At 44.1% G+C, this 19,147-nt stretch overlaps 1 protein-coding gene and 1 pseudogene across 12 annotated transcripts in view; both read right to left on the reverse strand.

Annotated features, from left to right (window-relative positions):
* The window catches only part of Ston2 (stonin 2), a 153,428-nt gene that overhangs the window by 19,177 nt on the left and 115,104 nt on the right, over window positions 1-19,147 (reverse strand). The gene's annotated exons all lie outside the window — the stretch shown is intronic.
* Gm51993 lies at window positions 9,799-18,739 on the reverse strand (annotated as a pseudogene).

Here is a 19,147-nt window from a genome sequence, read left to right on the forward strand (position 1 = left end):
ACTGAAGAGCTCTGTGTTCCTGAAACCATGCTGTTGACGCATTCGAGTGTTTCCTCAATTCTTTACATCTAATGCCAGATTTTAAGCCTTAATGGAACTCAAATAGAACCCATCATTGTTGGCAATTTTACCTCTTGGCTTACTTCTGCTTTTTCTTACTTTAAGGAATGGGTGGGAGTGATTTTGTTTGGTGCTGCCATATCTGTGGACTGGTGTTCATACTCTGGTTGGTATGCAAATTCAGAACCCAACAAAAACGTGACAAGGTGATTATAACTCAGGCACTTTTAGCTATTGAAAAAGGCGCCTCCCCTGAAGTTTGGTTATCTATGCTCAAGAATTAGTCGGCATCTGAGTCCTCTGCTCTTGCACCCCACAGATTTATAGATCTATTGCACTGGGATGAGAGAGACTCGACGATCATTGATCAGCCCTTGCACATCGCTGAGATTTCCTCATTGCAAGAGGTAGGGTGACCATGATTTCTCTGCTAATTCATTCCTTAAAACTTGGCTGGCCTCTTTTGTAGAGTTTGCCCTAGGTCATTTAGCAGTTACTGTCACACAGCACTGTGGTATCCAGAGACAGGCAACTTTCCTCATGCACAGACCAACCTAAGACACGGGGCCCGGTGGCGATAGGGTTACCCTATGATGGGTAAGGCTCTGACATTAGAGGAACGACCTAAAACAGGAGCCACGGAGGATGGACATAATTGCACAGGCCTAGACCAGCCTCATTTTATTAAAACAAAAAGGGGGAGATGTGGGAAGCCACATGTGCCATTGCAAGGTGGCTCTGGCTACTGCTGGCCACCACGCATAAGTTTGGGCAAACAACCAATGTGTACATATGCAGTAAAGTTTTTTGCCAAGACACTGCCTGGCCCAGGCATGATAATGAGGTTCTGAGAGTATAACCAATCAGATAAGGAACATGCAAATGAGGTACAGTGCATAACCAATCCGGGTGTGAGACATGCCTCTCCTAGGCCTATATAAGCAGCACCAGTTCTGGGCTTGGGGTTTCTTCGCCTCTACAATCAAGCTCTCCCAATAAACGTGTGCAGAAGGATCCTGTTGCAGCATCGTTCTTGCTGGTTGAGAGCAGGCGCGTGCAAGATTACACTATTTACAAGTCTGTAGTAATGAAGACGTGCTCATGAGATAATCTCTATGTTTTCTCTAATATTTCTATCTCTGGTTTTATGTACTTTATAATTTAAGAGGTCACTACAAATAAAATTCTTCCCTAACAGGGCCTTGAAGGAAGGAAATAAAGGATTTGGGTTTTGATAAGAGAATGATCCAAACTTGTATAGAATATAAGTCCCTAAGTGTATGAAGAAGTTGCGGGAAGGGAGGCAGGCCACGGGCTTTTAGCAAATACTCATCGGCTTATTGCCTGGATGAGGGAAGAAGCTCTATCTATTTTTCTAGGTAGAGGTAGGTGTGTGTGTGCATGCACTCGTGTGTGTATGTGTGTGTGTGTGTGTGTGCACGTGTGCTCATGTGTGTGTGATGCTAGTCATTTGGGATCAACTTGAAATGGACACTTGAGCTTTATGACTGTCTCACTAATCCTTCATGCATAGCACATCCAACCACACTGAACCAGCAGTGCTGCATACAACTGCACACACCATTACACGTGCAAGGGCAGGCTGGCTTGTTATCCATTCCTCCAAGAAATTTATTCAAACTGACAGCAATTTCCTTCCTTGAAAGGGTCATTTTGAAAGCTAGGCATGGTGGCATACACTTTTAACTTCAGCACCAGGAGGCTGAGGAAGGAGGAATGACATACACTTGAGGTTTGTTGGAGTAAATAGTACTATCTCAAGGGGTGTGGGGAGCACATTTTTGAGGCTGGGGAAGGTCTCTGTAACATGCTTGCCTTGCAAGCTCAAATATGAGTTCAAATCTCAGAACTCACACTATAAATACATATAATAAAATAAAAGATGAACGGAATGTAGGGACACACACATTTCCCATTTTGAAAAGGCAAGATAACTATGGTATGAATACACACCTATCCAGAGCTGTCCCAGACTATAATAAGCAGGAAGCACTCTTTGTATATGTGCACTGCAGAGATGAGCCTCTCCTTCAGATGCACTTTTGTAGACACAAAATTGGTTTATTTACTGGGGAGAGAGAGAGGGTCAGGGGAGGAACAACCTAAGCTTACTCTATGCATTTATTAATCATGGCTGATTCCAATGAAGGATAAGGGGACCATTGTGCCTTCCTGTAAGAGACAGTGACTTCTTTGAAGCAGTTTCCCCACTCACAGGATTCACAATGTGGCTGCTCCCTGTGAGACAGCCTCTCCACCCATGCAGTCCCTTGCTGGCCATCGCTGTGCCCAGGGACATCCCTTCTGCCTTGAGCTCCTCCCTACTCACTGGATGAAGACAAGCTGAGTCCTGTCCCTTTGGAGGGTGGCTTTCTGCCAAAACTGTTTATACTCTTGCCAAGAGATTCCCTTCTGTTGGAAACCTTGTCCCCAAAATAGTCCTCTTCATCTTCTGAGACAAAAGTTAAAATAAAAAGAGGGGGTGGGGGAAGAAAGGGCTTTTGTCTCTACTGAAGATTATTTTCTTATAATAAATTCCTCTTCAAAACCAAGTTATTTAAAGTTCTAGACGCTAGGAACTGAAGCATTAGACTCACTGTGCAATCTATTTATTTTAGTGCCGGGAACTGAATTCAGATTCCCATTCATGATAGACACACTACCCTAGGCCACATCTCCAGCCCTCAACACACACACACACACACACACACACACACACACACACACACCTTTTTTTTTTTTAAGTGACTCAAGAATTCTTACATGAATTCACCTGAGAGAAAAACAAGACAAACTTGTCACAATGTACAGAGGGGATGTTTATCATGGCAATGTTTATATGACTGAAAAACTATAAACAATTTCAACAACAGGAAAACTTTCTGTAAACTGCTAGACCCTTAAAATGGAATGCCATGTCACCCTCGAAACAGCATTCAATGCAAGTTTATTCGCACGGAACGAACCATCACAGGCTCTTGAGGGAAAATCAAGACCCTACAATCTGAACTTGAATTGCTTGTGTTTTAATTATGTATCAGGATCTTACAAAGCTATTTAACTTCAGGGGCATCTTTAATGTGTGTCTCAGTTTTCCATCCATGGATTTAAGGAAATATTAATTCCCACCTGATAGGCCAAGAGCATAACAGTTGGCGGCTGGTCTTCCATAACTAACAGAAGATTATTTTTCATTTAAAAAGTAACCATGTGTGTGAAAACATTAGGTAGGGTATAGTGTTTCCTAACCCTTTGAAGGCAAACGTCTCATGGAGTAAAAGCAAGATTGAAACAACAACAAAACAAAAAAAAAAAAACTCAAAACAACAATATGATAATGCTTACGTTAAAACACGAGAGGGCTCACTGAGTAATGTGTCTGCCACACAAGTGTGGGCACCTGAGTTCAGATCCTGAGAGCACAAAGTTTCGTAGCATGCGCCTGTAATGCAGATGCTCCTAAGGCAGGATGGGGGCAGCAGTTAGGCTGTGGGCCTTACAGAGAGGAGACAGCTATAGTCTGGGCTATAGTCTGGGCTGAACAAGCCACAGTTAGTCTTTTTCCCAGTCAAAACCAAGCAAACGCTAATATATTCTCAGATATGAATTTAACTATCACCCACAATTCCATTTGTTTAAAACAAGTCAGCATTTGGTTTAATTACTCTCCCACTAGCTACCTCAAGATTGCTTTTGGTATGATATGATTTCAGTGACTCTGCTAAACCAGGGCCATATTTAAAGACTGATTCCCAATCTTTATAAATTACAGGAGGATTTCTAAGGTCCAAGAGGTTTCTAATATCTTTACTGACACCATCTCAAGAGAAGCAGTGAATTCTTTCAAGGTTAAGATTATACAAGATTAAGTGACCCACTGGTGACCAAGCTGACGGCCTGTGGAGAGAGCGGGGAATTAACAGTCTCTGTATTTGGAACACAGTAGATATCTTGCCAGCCCCAGTTGTTAACCTAATTCAATGTAATTTCTGCCATCATGCAGAAAATCTATTTGCTGGAAGAGACATGAGCCAAGAGTCTCTGCAGTAGGTTTCTCAGCATGAACAGCCATAGTTATAGAAGAGAGCACCCTTAACCGGCCTCTGGTCAGCACTAGGCCCTGAAGTAGCCACATAGCAATCAGTGGTCTGATAAGAGCGACACAGCATTTCTTAGAGAAACTTAACCCCTTCATTTTGCTGAGAAGACCGTGGTTTGGTGGGTTGAAGAAGACTGCCCAGGGGCTGAAGAGATGGCTCAGCGGTTAAAAGTGCAGTTCCTGCCCGCTGCACGGCAGTGCACAACCGTGTGCACCTCCAGCTCTGGGGGTTCTAATACCCTCTCCTGACTGCAGGTCCTGCACTCATGTGATGCATGCCCATCTGTGCAGGCACAACACGGATGCACATAAAGTAAAAATCAACAAATCTTAAAAGAAGGAGAAGACTGCCTCACTTGTGAGATTAGAAGTTATCTTGCTTTAAATTTGCATTAGTCGTTATTTCCTTAGTGCTTGTTCTATAAAATCTGATTAACATTCTCCATTTCAGACTGGCAAGAGTTATGCTGACATAAACTTAGGGGTTCTGTCCAATTTGGGAGAAAGATGGTAATCAAACAAAGGCTGACATCTCTCATAAAGAAGTTTCTGGGCAGAATGTCACCCTATATCACCCCAAAGGTATGGAGGTAAAAAAACAAAAGAGTTACTCAAATAAACTTCCCAAAAGAGCTTCTAACTTTACAGTTAGAAGTACAGTGAGATTATTCAACTCCATGATAAAAGTGGGCCAGATGCGAATCTTTCTGCCTGTCCTAAGTTCTGTTCAAGACTGAGGATGCTCTCATGCTGGTAAAGATACCTGGCCAGGCATTTCCTGAAAGCAGGAAGCAAATGTATTAATGTACCACTCAGTGCTTGATTAACAGACCGTGCATCAATACTTGGTGTTTACAAAGATCTTCCTCAAATGATGGGCACGACTTCCCTGCACTTCTCTCTCTGCTTGGGAAGACTGGCTGACCAGGCATCGGCTTTTGAAGTCTGTCAGGAATATTCCCTTTTCTAGCAAGCTGCTAATGTGTATCCTTACACAGCCAGGGATTGATCTGAGTTCCAGACTCTAGCCTCTGTTTGATCATGGAACACTTTCCCATAATGACCCAATACTCAATTTCAATATCTTTTTGTCCTCTAACAAAGACACTTCAATCAATCTGGCCATACTAGTTCCCTGGCTTAATATGCATTTTCTTTTCTAAGTTTCTCCTACTGTCTTAGATAAAGCTCCATTTTCATGCTATAACATCCTGCTATAGCTCATTGGACCAATGTAGTTGCTCAGGCACCAGCAGGAGTCTAAGATTCTGAATAAGTGGACCATGCTTTGTGGCTTGAGAACTTCAGAGAGGTCACTGGAAGAGGTGATGTATAGAGTACAGGAGGGAAAGAACCTCCATCTTGATGGATTGAAGACATTTCTTATGCCCAGAAGCTACCAGGACTGAGACCTAGGTAAACCATTTCCCAGAAGAGTACTGGTGAGTCCCCAGCAGCAGTTGCCTGACTATATAGTGCCCATGCTCCGAATGGAGCCGGTGAACCATCAGAGCTGAATGTCCCATCTCCAAACAAGCCTCCTTCATGTGCTTACACATCCTCAGGCCCCCTCCTCTTTACCACGTGAAGATGAATGTGTGCCAGGAACAACCCAGGGCATGTCTAGATACCTGAGGTAAGCTTCCGGATGTTGATAAAGGTCTAGGGCTAATCGGTATACACTGGGAATATGAGGGGTCTGAATCCTGACCTTACAGTGTTCAGTGGTATCAGTTTCATGGTCCCACAGACCTCTACAGATTCAGTCTCCTGTGTTACCCAAAACTCACTTCTTCTCATGTTGGTTTTTGAACAATATTGACAACAAAATAACCCAACATCTCGTGTATACAACAGACCATTTCTTTTCAAATGGATTTAGATTGCATAATTTGTTCATTTGTCAAACTGTTTTTTTTACCAAGTTCAGAAGAGACAATCTTATAGAAAGCGATTAATAAAAATAATAGGGACTAGAGCAATGACTCAGTGATTAAAGAGAGCTTTCTGCTCCTGCAGAGAACCTGTAGGTTACTGCTTAGTACACACATGACAGCTCACAACTGCAGTAACTCTAGTTTCAGGGGATCTGCTGCCTACTTTTGACTTCTGAGAGCATCAGACACACATGTGGTGTACAAACATACATGCAGGCAAAACACACATAAAATAATAAATAAACCTTAAAAAAATGTAAACCTGTGAACATATCAAGATAGTACCTTAGACAAAGAATAAACCAATTTCTAACAATTCAGTGGATTCATCTAGCAGGTAGAGGTTTGGGTATACTTCTAAATCTCTCAAACTTTTTGACCAACTGCGTTAAGATAATCTGAGAAAACAGTTGGTTCATTTGCACAGTACTCTTCCTGACTTGCTACCACATGCAGCAGATATACACAAGTGTCTCCTGGGTGAACACAGGTCACAAGGGAAAGGCTACCTTAAAGGGGATTTATGCTAATGTCTGACTGAGTTCTTGAGCCCAGTCTCTACTGCCAACTTTGAGCCATCCTGGGAATGTTCCTCAGTCCCCCGTAAACTTCAGCATCAACCAATAATGTGGCCACTTTCAAGAGTTTTACTAAGGACAGTGAATTTAAAGATGGTTGCTGTGGCCTGGCATGGTAGTCCATGCCTTTAATTTCAGCACTCAGGAGGGCAGAGGCAGGTGGCTATCTATGAGTTCAAGGCCATCCTGGTCTACCTAGTGAGTTCCAGGACAGTCAGGGCCATGGAGAGAGAGAGAGAGAGAAAAGAGAGAGAGAGAGAGAGAGAGAGAGAGAGAGAGAGAGAGAGAGAGAGAGAGAGAGAGAGAGAGAGAGAGAGACCCTGTCTCAAAACACAAAACCAAAACCAAACAAATGAAAAACTAATGTGTGGCCCATGGCGCTGGGGAAATGGCATAGTTGGTAAAATACCAAGACAAGCATGAGGCTCTGAGTTTGAATTTCTCGCATCCACATAAAATGTGATACTCCCTAAGTCATGGAGAGAACTGCCCTGGCCCTCGCCTGAGCAGCAGAGTAGAGCTAGCCCTGGTGGCATGCGGGCATGTAAGCCAGTCTGAGGATGTGAGAGCTGGAGAGCTAGCCCTGCCCCTTGATGGCTGTAGCGTTGGGTGAGTTAGCAGAGGCAGTGCTGGAGAACATTCCTGGAGAAGAGGGTGTGGGAGAGCTGGGAAACTCAGCTGCTACACAGGCCCAGATCCATGGTTTTCAATTGGTCCATCTCAATATCTACCCCATCTATGAACTGCTGGAGCATGGGAAAGGGCCAGTCCTGTGGATTCAAAGCTGCAGGATCTCCATGACACAGGGCAACAACAGGATATCTGAGAGCAGTCCCAGTGAGGATCCAGTATTGATGGTATAGAGGGTGGGTACCAAGGGACAGGGAGATGAGTGGGACTGGGGTGAATGATGTGACATTCACAAAGAACCAATAAAAAGGGGTTTTGTTTTTTTTTTGTTTGTTTTTAAAAAAAACCAAAAACCAAAAAACAGGGCTCAGCAGTATATGCCTAAAGTCTCAGCATTGGAGACGCAGAGACAGGGAGATCCCTGGCTCTCAGGGACCGGTCAGTCTAGTCAAATCAGTGAACTTCAAAGTTGATGTGTGACCTTATCTAAAAAAAGTTAGGGAAATGGGAGCTGGACAGATGGCTCAGCGGTTAGGAGTGCTTATTATTCTTATTGAGAACCCAGGATCAGTTCCCAGCATTCATATGCCTGTAAGGCCAGTTTTGGAGGAGGAAGCAAGGAAAAGAAGGGAGACGGAGACAGGGACAGAGAAAGAGTATCTAGCCTGTAGCCGGTAAATGTTATTGTAACAGGAAATGTGTCCAATTACTTCAGAATTCTTGTGTAGGGGTGGGGTGGGGGTGTACCTTACAATTCTTATTTGTTTGTTTGGTTTGGTTTGGTTTTTCAAGACAGGGTTTCTCTGTGTAGCCCTGGCTGTCCTGGAACTCACTCTGTAGACCAGGCTGGCCTCAAACTCAGAAATCCTCCTGCCTCTGCCTCCCAAGTGCTGGGATTAAAGGCGTGCACCAGCACTTCCCAGCTCACAATTCTTAAAGAAGGAAGAAGAAATGGAGGAAATAGGAAAAAAAGCTCCTTTTAAATTATATTATTATTAATCAAACAGAAGAAAAGGAGAGGAGAATGGAAGGAAGAGAAAGATCCCACGGGTCCAAATCGTGCTATAATTATTAAAAATAAAAATCTCAAAAATGGCGCGCATTCTGGAGAGCACAAGAGTCTGTCCTTCAGATGAGCAGACACTGACACCCACGAAGCCACTGTTAACAAAAAAGGACAAGAACTTATGGCATCGTGAAGCCTTAAAGTCACAAACATACTTTGGACAAGACAGCGCACTTAGCTGTCCATTATCCTCGAGGTACCAGAAGACTGCAACGTGTAAGGGTAAATGGTCCAGATGGGAAGTCTCTAAGCCAGTGAAGTACGAGCGGGGAAGGGCACTGCACCATTCACTGTCCTGCGGTGGGAAAGCTTTTAAAACTTTCACTTTTGTTTCCCGTAAAAAAAAAAAAAAAAAAAAAAAAAAAGCTCTTTCTTAATGTTATAAAGCACTAACTAAATCATCTACTAAGTTTGCCATTTATAGACAAACTATAGTCTGTTTGTCGATAAGTATATAGGTACCTTAGAGGCTCATAGTTAAACTTTTGTTGTGTGTTTTATTTTAGTGGGGAGGCTGCAAGAGGGAAGGGAGGATATGAGGATATGAGAGCACAGGGAGATGAGCGGGATGGGGGTGCATAATGTGAATTCACAAAGAATCAATAAAAAGTTAAAACAAACAAACCACCACCAACAACAGAACTAAGACGTTTCTCAACCATACCTGGTACACTGAAGCTGGACTTTGGCTACTTGTGGGTTTTTTTCTTCCATCCTCCTCCCCTTTTTCCCACCCCTTCAACCCCACAACACTAGATAGCAGAGGGAAAGGAGAGGGGGCAAAATTATTGGTATACTACTTCTTGCTAATCAGGGGCATTGATTGCTAATCCTTGGGGCCAGTTTGATCTTCGCTGTAAAGATATCTAATTTCTGCTTTTTCTTGTTTCTTTTTCACATGTGACTACTTAACAAACCTCGACCAAAAGCAGCCAACCAACAACCCACCACATCTTTCGGTGCCCTAGCGTTAATATACCCCCTGAAAAGTCCCCAGAGTTCCAAATGGTACACAGTCACATAAACTATATGCCACTGGCAAAAATCACCCTCCTGCATGAGGTGACTCATAGACAGCTGCTGTGGACAATCTGAAGCAGCCCCACATCCCACACCTGGGATTAAAATGAAAGCGCATTTCTATTTCTGTGTTTTTATTTTTTTAAGAAACCAAAGTTGTCACTACAGACACCAAAAAGGGACAGGGATTCTTTCTATCTCTATCCGTGCTATGGGGTCCATCTGACTATGAGTACGGTCCTGTGACTTGCTCTCATTAAGAATTGAAACTATGGCCGGGCAGTGGTGGCGCATGCCTTTAATCCCAGCACTTGGGAGGCAGAGGCAGGTGGATTTCTGAGTTCGAGGCCAGCCTGGTCTACAAACTGAGTTCCAGGACAGCCAGGGCTACACAGAGAAACCCTGTCTCGAAAAACCAAAAACAAACAAAAAAAGAATTGAAACTATGCAGTGCAAACAGAAATTTGATAAATGTTTGTACATTTTGGGGGGGGGGTTGCCTCTCAAGTGCTGGGATTAAAGGCATGCATTTTGGGGTACATTTAATGCGTTTTGGGCTCCATGAGCAAGTCCCCAAGGGGACCAGCCGAACCTCTCCCACAATGGGATGCTCAAGCCCCGTCTAGAATGCTGATTCACAGCAGTGTGAGGTAAACAAATGATAGCCTTGGGGTCACTAGATTTCGAGGTATTCCGTGACAAAGCGTAAATTGACATTCCCGAAAGCCTGAGTGTCCAGCTTTTCTGCCTATTCTCCACATTACTATGTCCTTAGAACAAATTACTTTGTGCTTAGTTGAGTTGGCTTCTGCTCCTTGTCATGCAAGCTCCTCAGCAGCAGAGTCACACAGATAGCTGAGAAGACGCTTACGGGGCCTATGGGTAGATAGGCATTCTCGTTAGAAGCCTCCAGACTTGTCTGGCTACCGGGCAAAACCACTTCAAGCTTCACTACTCTTCTTCACTGATGCTCACACTTTCCACAAGGCAATAGAACGGCTCTATTATTATTTGAGCAATACAAAAGACACATCTGAAACCCTTAGTTTGAAAGTAATGAGTTTTGTTATTGTACCAGAGATTCTTTCTGGGAAAAGAAGTCAATACCTTTGGCCTGGGTGAACCTAAGCTGAAATGTGTGTGTGTGTGTGTGTGTGTGTGTGTGTGTGTGTGTGTGTGTGATATGAAAATACCATATATATGGTAAACATTATGCAAGTATTTGGTATTATCCTCTTTTTTTCTTTAACTCTGTGAACTTTTGGGGAAAGATCTTGGTGAGAGATCTTTTAGATTAGCGATTTAGCCTTGTAGGGCCTTAAGTAAAGCCATAGAGCAGAAGGGTTTGTGCTCAGTCTCAGCTCTGCTAAGAGCTTCCAGTATGCTCACCATAGCACGGAACAGTTACTGTCTCTGGTCCAGTCCATGCGGTTATTTGGAAGTAAATATGAAAGAACGTGCACAGACTTGCTTTCCTTCATTCACAGGGATCAAGCACTGTAGTTTCAGGTTACAAACAAGTTTCCCCTCTTTATTTTGTTCAAATGAGTCAGACCCAGATGGGCAATTATAGTGTCTTAACAGAAAAGCAGAAAATTTAGAAAGCAGACTTATCTGTGGAAAAAAAAAAGAGAGAGAGATAAGATAGTTATTTGAAAGTATTCTTGAATTAAACTTGTCTACAGCTATGGATCTGTGATAATAGGCTGTGTTATGTAACAAATCAAAGGCATTATGGCCCTTTGGAGTTTCTTAGAAATGATGAATATTCTGGAAGGAAGTGATGACAGAGGAGAGCAGGAAGTGTAAGGGCACACCCACGGAATTTATGCACCCCGAAACAACAGGTGCCATGTAACTTACCGTGCCGTCCTTAATGGTTTGGATGTACGCACTCCACCCACGTGCAATGTTGGAATCTAAGACCCAGTGTGACAGCTTTATGAGGCCTTATCTTTAAGACCTAAGTCAGTCACAAGAGCTTTGCTCTCAGGTACAACACAGAGCTCTTACAGAAGGGTTTTGGGAAACTACTAGGCCCTTTTGCCCTCTGCTTGTTCTTTCTTGTCAGCCCCCAAAGAGCTCAGGGTGCTACGCTGGAGGTAGAGACTAGCATCCCCACAGATGCAGAACCTGTTGGCACCTTCATTTTGGACTTCGTGGCTCCAGAACTGTCCAACTGTTAATATTTCTTCTTCCTCCTCCGCTCCCTCCCCTCTGGAGTTACTCCCACCTTCCTGTCCCAAGCCCAATAAGGCGTTTCCAGGACCCTGCTCTTCCTGCCCACCGTCCCTTCCTGAATGCAGCTTCTGTCACACTGTTCTGAGATGACTACTAGGGTTAGGGGATCCTCCTGGTACTGCACCAGGCCTTGGCCTGAGCATTCCAAAGCCTACAGTCTCTTTGGCAGAAGGCTGGCCCCGGGGTAACAGGTACATGGCTGTCTATGTAGTTCATGAGGATAAATTTGAGATCATCTTCATTAAATGCTTGGTTCTCATTCAATTGTAAGCAGCTCAGATGTTACAGGCAATGACCTCGGTTACCCAGGCATCTATCTGTGTCCCTATATCCAGTGCTTTGGACTCCTACGGTGTTGGCTTGGTTTAGTACCAGCATCAAAGTGTTGGGACACAGCATGTCCACATCTTTTAGCCCTGACCTGCCAACTGTTAATGTTAAAAGCACCAGTTTAACGTACTCTGGACTAATACTAACTCAACATCTGTCCCTAGGAACACAGGGTGAGAGTGCTTTTGCTTCAGTTAAGAGATTTGGTTCAGTTCAGGATTCCAGGGCATTGAAAGTAGCGGTGTATTCACATTCGAACTCAGTTTAAAGCACAGTGGTTGTATACATGTTCCAAGTCACCGTGTTCTAAAATCAGTAACATTTTCTTCCTATAAGTATGTAAATATTAAACCCCTTGGCTTTTAAGGAACAAAGTGTAGAATATTTGGAAGGCACACACAGATACAGATATACATACATACAAATGATGAAAAACACTCAAATTTGTGATGATCAATGTCACAGCTGCAGTTATATCCAAGCTGTACATTCCATATACAAATATCCAAAATCACACCTGTGGGGAGTATTCTGCAAGTGCAGTACTAAAGCCTGCTTGCTAGGCATGGTGGTAATGTTTCTATAAGCCCATCATTTAGGAGATAGAAGCACCATGATAAGGCCAGCTTCAACTATGGGCCAAGTTCAAGGCCAGCCTGCACTACATGAGATCCTGTCTCAAAAATCAAAATGAAATATACACTGAATGGGATCTTCCCCCGCCCCACATCATTTAAAAAAACAAGCCATGCAAAGACAGAATAGAAAAAAGGGGCTGCAGGCAGTGTCTGATTAGACTACTAGCAGACACATAGGGTCCACTGAAGAGGGTGGAGAGCAGACTATTCAAATATCAATTCTGAGAAGTATGTGCAGTGTTTGGCCTTCTCTGTGGGATGCAGACTTCTCTGTCCTATGCAGGTCATAGGAAAATCAACAAAGTGGGATCCTGGGTAAAGGATGAGTGATGGCGGCGGTGGGCTGGTTTAATGAAGGAGATTTGATTTCTGCTGATGTGGAAGGGCAGGCGCTTACGTAGACAAGGGCGGGACGTGCCATCAGGTTGCTGTTTTCAAGTCTAAAGCTTCTTGCCCAGCTGTGACACACTGTGCAATGTCGACCGACTACTGCCTTCTATTCTTTAAAACAGTAGCCTTGTGCTCTGTGCTTGGGCATTGGCTAGGGATCATCTCGAATCTCCTTTGCAGCTAAACAGGCAGCAGAGCAGTCGGTGGTCTCTGCCACCTCACCTTTGCATGTCACAGAAGTCAAGGCAAGCTGAACATCTACATGCTAGGCATTCTGTCCCAGGAGAAACCCCATTGAGAGACACCTACCCGGCACAGGCCCTGTTATAACCACGTCCAGGGATGGGGACACTAAAGCACGGTGGTTCAGTGATCGGCCAAAGTCACATAGGGAGAGATAAGATCTGAGCCAAGAAAGAGTGACATTGCAGCTAGCCTCTGTAACCTCATATGCCTGGCCTTGCGGCTGCAACTTAGTGTTAGCCAGGACTGCCTAACCTCAAGCAACTTCCTTGTTTTCTTTCATGGGGAGGATGAAGGGAGATGAGAGACAGGATCTAATAGGCCCTGAGGTGGCCTTGAACTCCCTGGATAGGTGAGGCTATGAAGACCTGCTGAGGAATGGGACTGCAGGTGTGCACCCCACTTCTGGCATCTCACTTGGTTTCTGAGTCTCAGTCTTCTACTTTTGCAGAGAATAATATCTTTTACACGGCAATAATAACACTGCAACAATAACTTCTACACTGCAAAACTGATATGAGGCCCAAGCAGGACATACAGAAGCCATTTGCAAAATACCATATAAAAACAGAACAGGTTTTTTTGTTTGTTTGTTTTGCTTTTTCTTTTAACTATAGATTTATTTTATGTGTAGTATTTATTTTATGTGTAGTTTTGGTTGTGTGTGTGGATATGCACTACACACATACCTGGTACCCACAGAAACTAGAAGAGGGTATCTGATCTCCTCGAAATAGAACTATGGGCAATGGCAAGCAGCAGTCAATGTCCCTAGCCAGTGAGCCATCTTTCCAGTACCTCCTGCCCCCTTGAAACAAGGTCTCATTATGTAGCCCAGGCTAGCTGTAAACTGGAGAGTCTCCTACCTTAGCCTCCAAGTGCTGAGAGCACAGGCGAGCATCCAAACAGGAAGCTGGATGCCTTTTCAGCTTGAGAATACGTTTCTAACCTTAATAATCAGTACGAGATGATAAACCAGGATGTGATGGGGCATGGTGCATGCCTTTAATTCCAGAACTATGGAGACAGAGCCAAGTGGATCTCTGAGTTCCAGTCTAGCCTGGTCTACAGAGCGAGTCCCAGAATAGCCAGGGCTATATAGAGAAATCATGTCTTGAAAAAGAAAAAACAAAACAAAACAAAAACAAAAACAAAAAAAGATGTTCATTGTAATATATATTAAATATTGAGATCATTTCAATATATGGAGAAAATGATCTATCTATCCAGGAGTGTATCATTAAAAAGGAAAAAATAGTAATGTTATTTGGACAGGGCTGTGACTTTGGCCCCATGGTGGGGACATTAGAGCCATGGACAAAACCCACTGGAACTGCCAGCAAGGAAGAGACACTTCCCTTTGGGGAAGAGGAAGTGAGCAATAAAGGACTTATGGCTCTCTAAAGAAGGAGTTCCTAGTCTACAAAAGCAAAGTGCAGCCGCTCTAAATAAAAGCTTAACGCCTGTCTCCATTCCTCATACCTCCCAAAGCCAAGTGTGAGAGCGATGTCCACATTACATCACAAAAGCCCAATGGCATCAGGTGGCTAAACCCCCAGAATCTGGAAGGCAGACTTAGAAAGTCACCACTGGGAAAGTCACTGTGAACTCCAAACCTGCTCTTTAGAGGTTGGTAGCCCTGCAAGCAGAGTTAAGTCCTGATCTACAACTTGGTTACAGTACACATTGGCATGCTCGGCCAAGGAGACGTTAGAGAAGAGCCCGTCTCAACCTCACTGTTACGAGAGTATCAGCCAGGAAATCAACAGAAATCAACAGTGATTTGCCAGCTTTGAGATGTCCTGCTCAACCGAATAGGGCTTGAGCCCTAACCTCTGGCACAGCCCTGCGGACTGAGCAGCAGCTGTCTGAATCTGAGTGGCTTATGAGAGAGTAGAATAGGACACGAGAGAGCAGCAGATGCCCCCTTAGTATCCATTCGGAAGCGTTTGTCTACCAGCTCACAGCAAGACTCATCTTAACCAGCATGGGATACCCATCTGCACGTGTTGAGAACTGAAGCTAGCAGCAGGTATCAAGTCATTCAGAGGGAGCCAGCCTAGTGAGGTAGGACCAAAATAGCACAGCTTTCTCGGTACAGGAGGGTTCTTCCTCGGAGGCTCAAGTGCACCTAAGATTTTAATATAGATAGCAGCAGCATTGGCGTGGTGCACCTATGATAGCATAGCAGGCTACTACTGCTGAATTCTTAAGTGTTTCTAAAATATGAGCTCAGAATCTATAAGCAAGTGTCTTTACTGACCTCCTAGTCAAACAAGAACAAGGAACATGCCCACAATGCCAATGCCCATGTTGCCAACCTCTGCCAACCTCTGCCAACCACATAGCTTAATGATCACCTTGCCAACCTCTGTCAACCACGTAGCTTAATGGCCACGGTGCCAACCTCCGCCAAGCACATAGTTCTGCTTATGTGCAGCTGACAAACTGATGGCAGATGGGCGTTTCCATGATTGAATCACCCGAGCAAATACCTCACATAGCTCTGTGAGGTACAGGAGACACGGAAGAGAATGGGGCCTTGTATTGTGCCAAGAACAGGCTGTGTGTGAGGAAAGCTTGTGTGGCTTAACCAAAGGGCCCCCACTTAGAAAATGATGCCTTGTAGGATGTGGTAACAGCTGGAGATAATGTGGACCAGTGCTTGGCTAGTGCCCGGCACAGAAGGGGCAGCTAATAAACACCACTTTCTGCAAATTATAACTAAAAGCACACACTGTCAGGAGTGGCTCTCTGAGTGAGTGGGAACAAGAAGATATAGATTATGAGCTCATGGCTTCTGTTGGAGACATACTGGGTCAAATGGCTTTTAGCCTGCTTATATGGAATGCTATTCTGAGAGGAGGCATAGATGAGATGTGAGGGTGAGATGATATGTACTGAGCAGAGGTTGTGGAGAGAAAAAGGAGAAAAGGAAAACTGCAGCTCTCAGAAGAAACACACGCACTTCGTTTCCAGACTAAAAACAATTTGAAGGTAAAGGCTCTAACATTTCATTTTTATCTTTTTTCCATCTTTATGCTGTTTTTATTCATCATTATTATAATCTACGATATTGCCTGGCACCCAGAAAATATGTACTGGCTCAGGCTCTGGGCTCACTTGCAGGTGCGCCTGAGTAAACACTGGAGAAGGAAGCCATGGCGTGTTGGTGTGGGGACAAGCCTCACACTGTGATACAGATAAGCAGAAGTGCCCTTTGCCCCAGTGCTTGAGTTACCAAGCCACCAAAACCAACACACTGTGACATTCACAATGACACGACGTCACGCCACGGGGAAGCCCCAGGAGAGGCTTCAAATATCAACAGGGGAAAAATCTGTCCCAGTTTGTCAGTGTCCCCTGTGAGCTGATGAGGTAACACGGACTCCTACAGTGCTCTGCCTCAACTCCTCCTTTAGACCACGACGGGAGGGTTCACGGTCTACAGGGGAGGGAAAACAATAGCTTAGGCAACTTGTCTTTGGACGAGAAGTTTCTAATCTGTTTCTAAACCGTCCTCTTCATTGACTTGAGGTAGAACATTCAGAGACAGGTGCTTAGAGATACTCAGGACTGTACACGTGCATGTCCCCAGCACCTCTGTGAGAAACAGGAGCCCGGGTGCTTCCCTCCAGTTCAGTCAGTCACCTGATGGGGGAACACTAACCTACTAACCTACTTCTATAAGCGCTCCATCAGTTTTATTCAGAGCAGTTTAACCCGTAGTAACTACTCCTTGTGTTAAATTTGTATTTTTCTATTTTTTTTTAAAAAGATTAATTTAGTCTCTCTGTCTCTGTCTCTCTCTGTCTCTCTCTGTCCCTGTCTCTCTCTCTGTCTCTTTCTCTCTCTCTCTCTCTCTCTCTCTCTGTCTCTCTCTCTGTGTGTGTGTGTGTGTGTGTGTGTGTGTGTGTGTGTGTGGTGTGTCTTCGAGAGTTTCTGTGCACCGTGAGTGCAGATGCTCTTGGAGGCTGGAGGGCATTTTCATTCCCTGGAATTGGAGAGGTGGTTGTCAGCTTCCAAACTTGGGTGCTGGGAGCCAAACTCGAGTCCTCTCCAAGAGCAGCAGATGGTCTTAGCTACTGAACAATCAATCTCTCAAGCCCCAAATTCCTATTTTTCTTATTGATGTGATTAATCTGGAGTTTGCCAGTGCTTTCTTCTAGAGGCAACTGTCCGTCACTTGACTCATCTCTAATTGTCAAGCCCGGGCTACCATCCTGCCTTACTTAACCTCCCAAGGGTTGGAATTACCTACCTATAGCGCCATGCCTAGCTTTTCTTTTTTGTAAACATTTTATTAAAACACCAAGCACACGGAAAAGAACAGAAATCCTGTCTGTGTTTAAAGCTTGATGCATTTTTTCAAAACTGTTTGTTTGGATTTGTTTGTAAACTGATCCAAAGCCAGAACACAGCCAGAACCCATGGTGACTTCACTTTATGCCCCCATTCCTCCTACCGACCTCCCCTTCTCATAATCACTACCATGACTACTAACACCATATGTGCTATTTGAACATTTCTGCATTGTGTTCAAATGCACCAATGCGACAGTTTATCCCTTGGAATGTTTACAGATATTTGATATTTTCTGCATTTGGGCAATTATAGCTGGTGCCCCACTGCACACTCTTGTACATACTTGGGTACACACGAAGATGCATTGAGTATACTAAACAGGACTATTCCATCATCCAGCACGCAAACTCACTGCATTCACTTAGGCTTCCACACAGTGTCTACATGTTCTGTTGGTCTTTATCTTTGCTAACAGGCAGTACTGCCTGACACTCACTTGAACTGTGATGCTGTCTAGGCACTCTGTTTTATGGTAGAGTTACTTGGCTTCCATTGGTAACTAAGGAGGCTTGCCTAGCACCGTGGTGCATGTTTTACTGGCTATTTGGCTATCCTCTTTTATGAAGTACTTCTGAAAAGAATATTTATTATTATGGTGAGAGTGTATGGCTGTGGGGCAGGCACCCCACAGTATGCATGTGGAGGTCACAGGACAGCTCTGTGGAACTGTGGACAGTTCTGGGGAGTTCATATGGTTCTCTCCTTCCCCCTTTTCGTGGGGCCTGGGGATTGAACTCGGGTCACCAGGCTTATATGACGAGCACCTTTTCCTACTGAGCCATCTTGCCAGCCCATGACATTATCTTTATAAGGCCTTTGTTTGCTGTTTACCATGTTTCTGCTGACTCCCAAAGTTAATTTATGTTCTGCATGTGAGTGGTCTGCCAGATATGCCTGTTGGCAACATTTCTTCCTATATAGTGGTTTGCTTTTATTTTTTGTAATAGGATGGCTTTTAATTAACAGACACTTTAAATTCAAAAGTGAGGTAATTTATGAAGTATTTTCCTTTAATGGTTAGTGCTTTATGAGTCTTATTTAAGAATCATTTGGAAGACATTTTATTAGAAAGCCTGATGAGCCGGGCATGGTGGCACATGGTGGCACATGCCTTTAATCCCAGTACTTGGGAGGCAGAGGCAGGCGGATTTCTGAGTTTGAGGCCAGCCTGGTCTACAAAGTGAGTTCCAGGACAGCCAGGGCTACACAGAGAAACCCTGTCTCGAAAAAAACCAAAAAAAAAAAAAAAAAAAAAAAGAAGAAGAAGAAAGAAACTTGGGAGCATTGTCTACTATAAAGCTCTTTTCCTGGGAACTGCCTCATGTACATTTTTTTTTTCATGGAAATAAAAATGCATGATGTTCATTCATCGAGAGGGTGACACTCAGAAGGAACCATCTACAGGCTCCTGCCGAGGGGACAGAGCTGTGTGGGCTCTTGCCCCTTTCTGAGCTTGGCTCTCCCACAAATTTCTCGTTGGCCAATATTTATTTTTGTTGCTTGTAACCAAAGAGGCCTACTGGTTCCTT

Source organism: Mus musculus, chromosome 12 (genome assembly GCF_000001635.26).
Source record: "Mus musculus strain C57BL/6J chromosome 12, GRCm38.p6 C57BL/6J".
Lineage (NCBI taxonomy): Eukaryota > Metazoa > Chordata > Mammalia > Rodentia > Muridae > Mus > Mus musculus.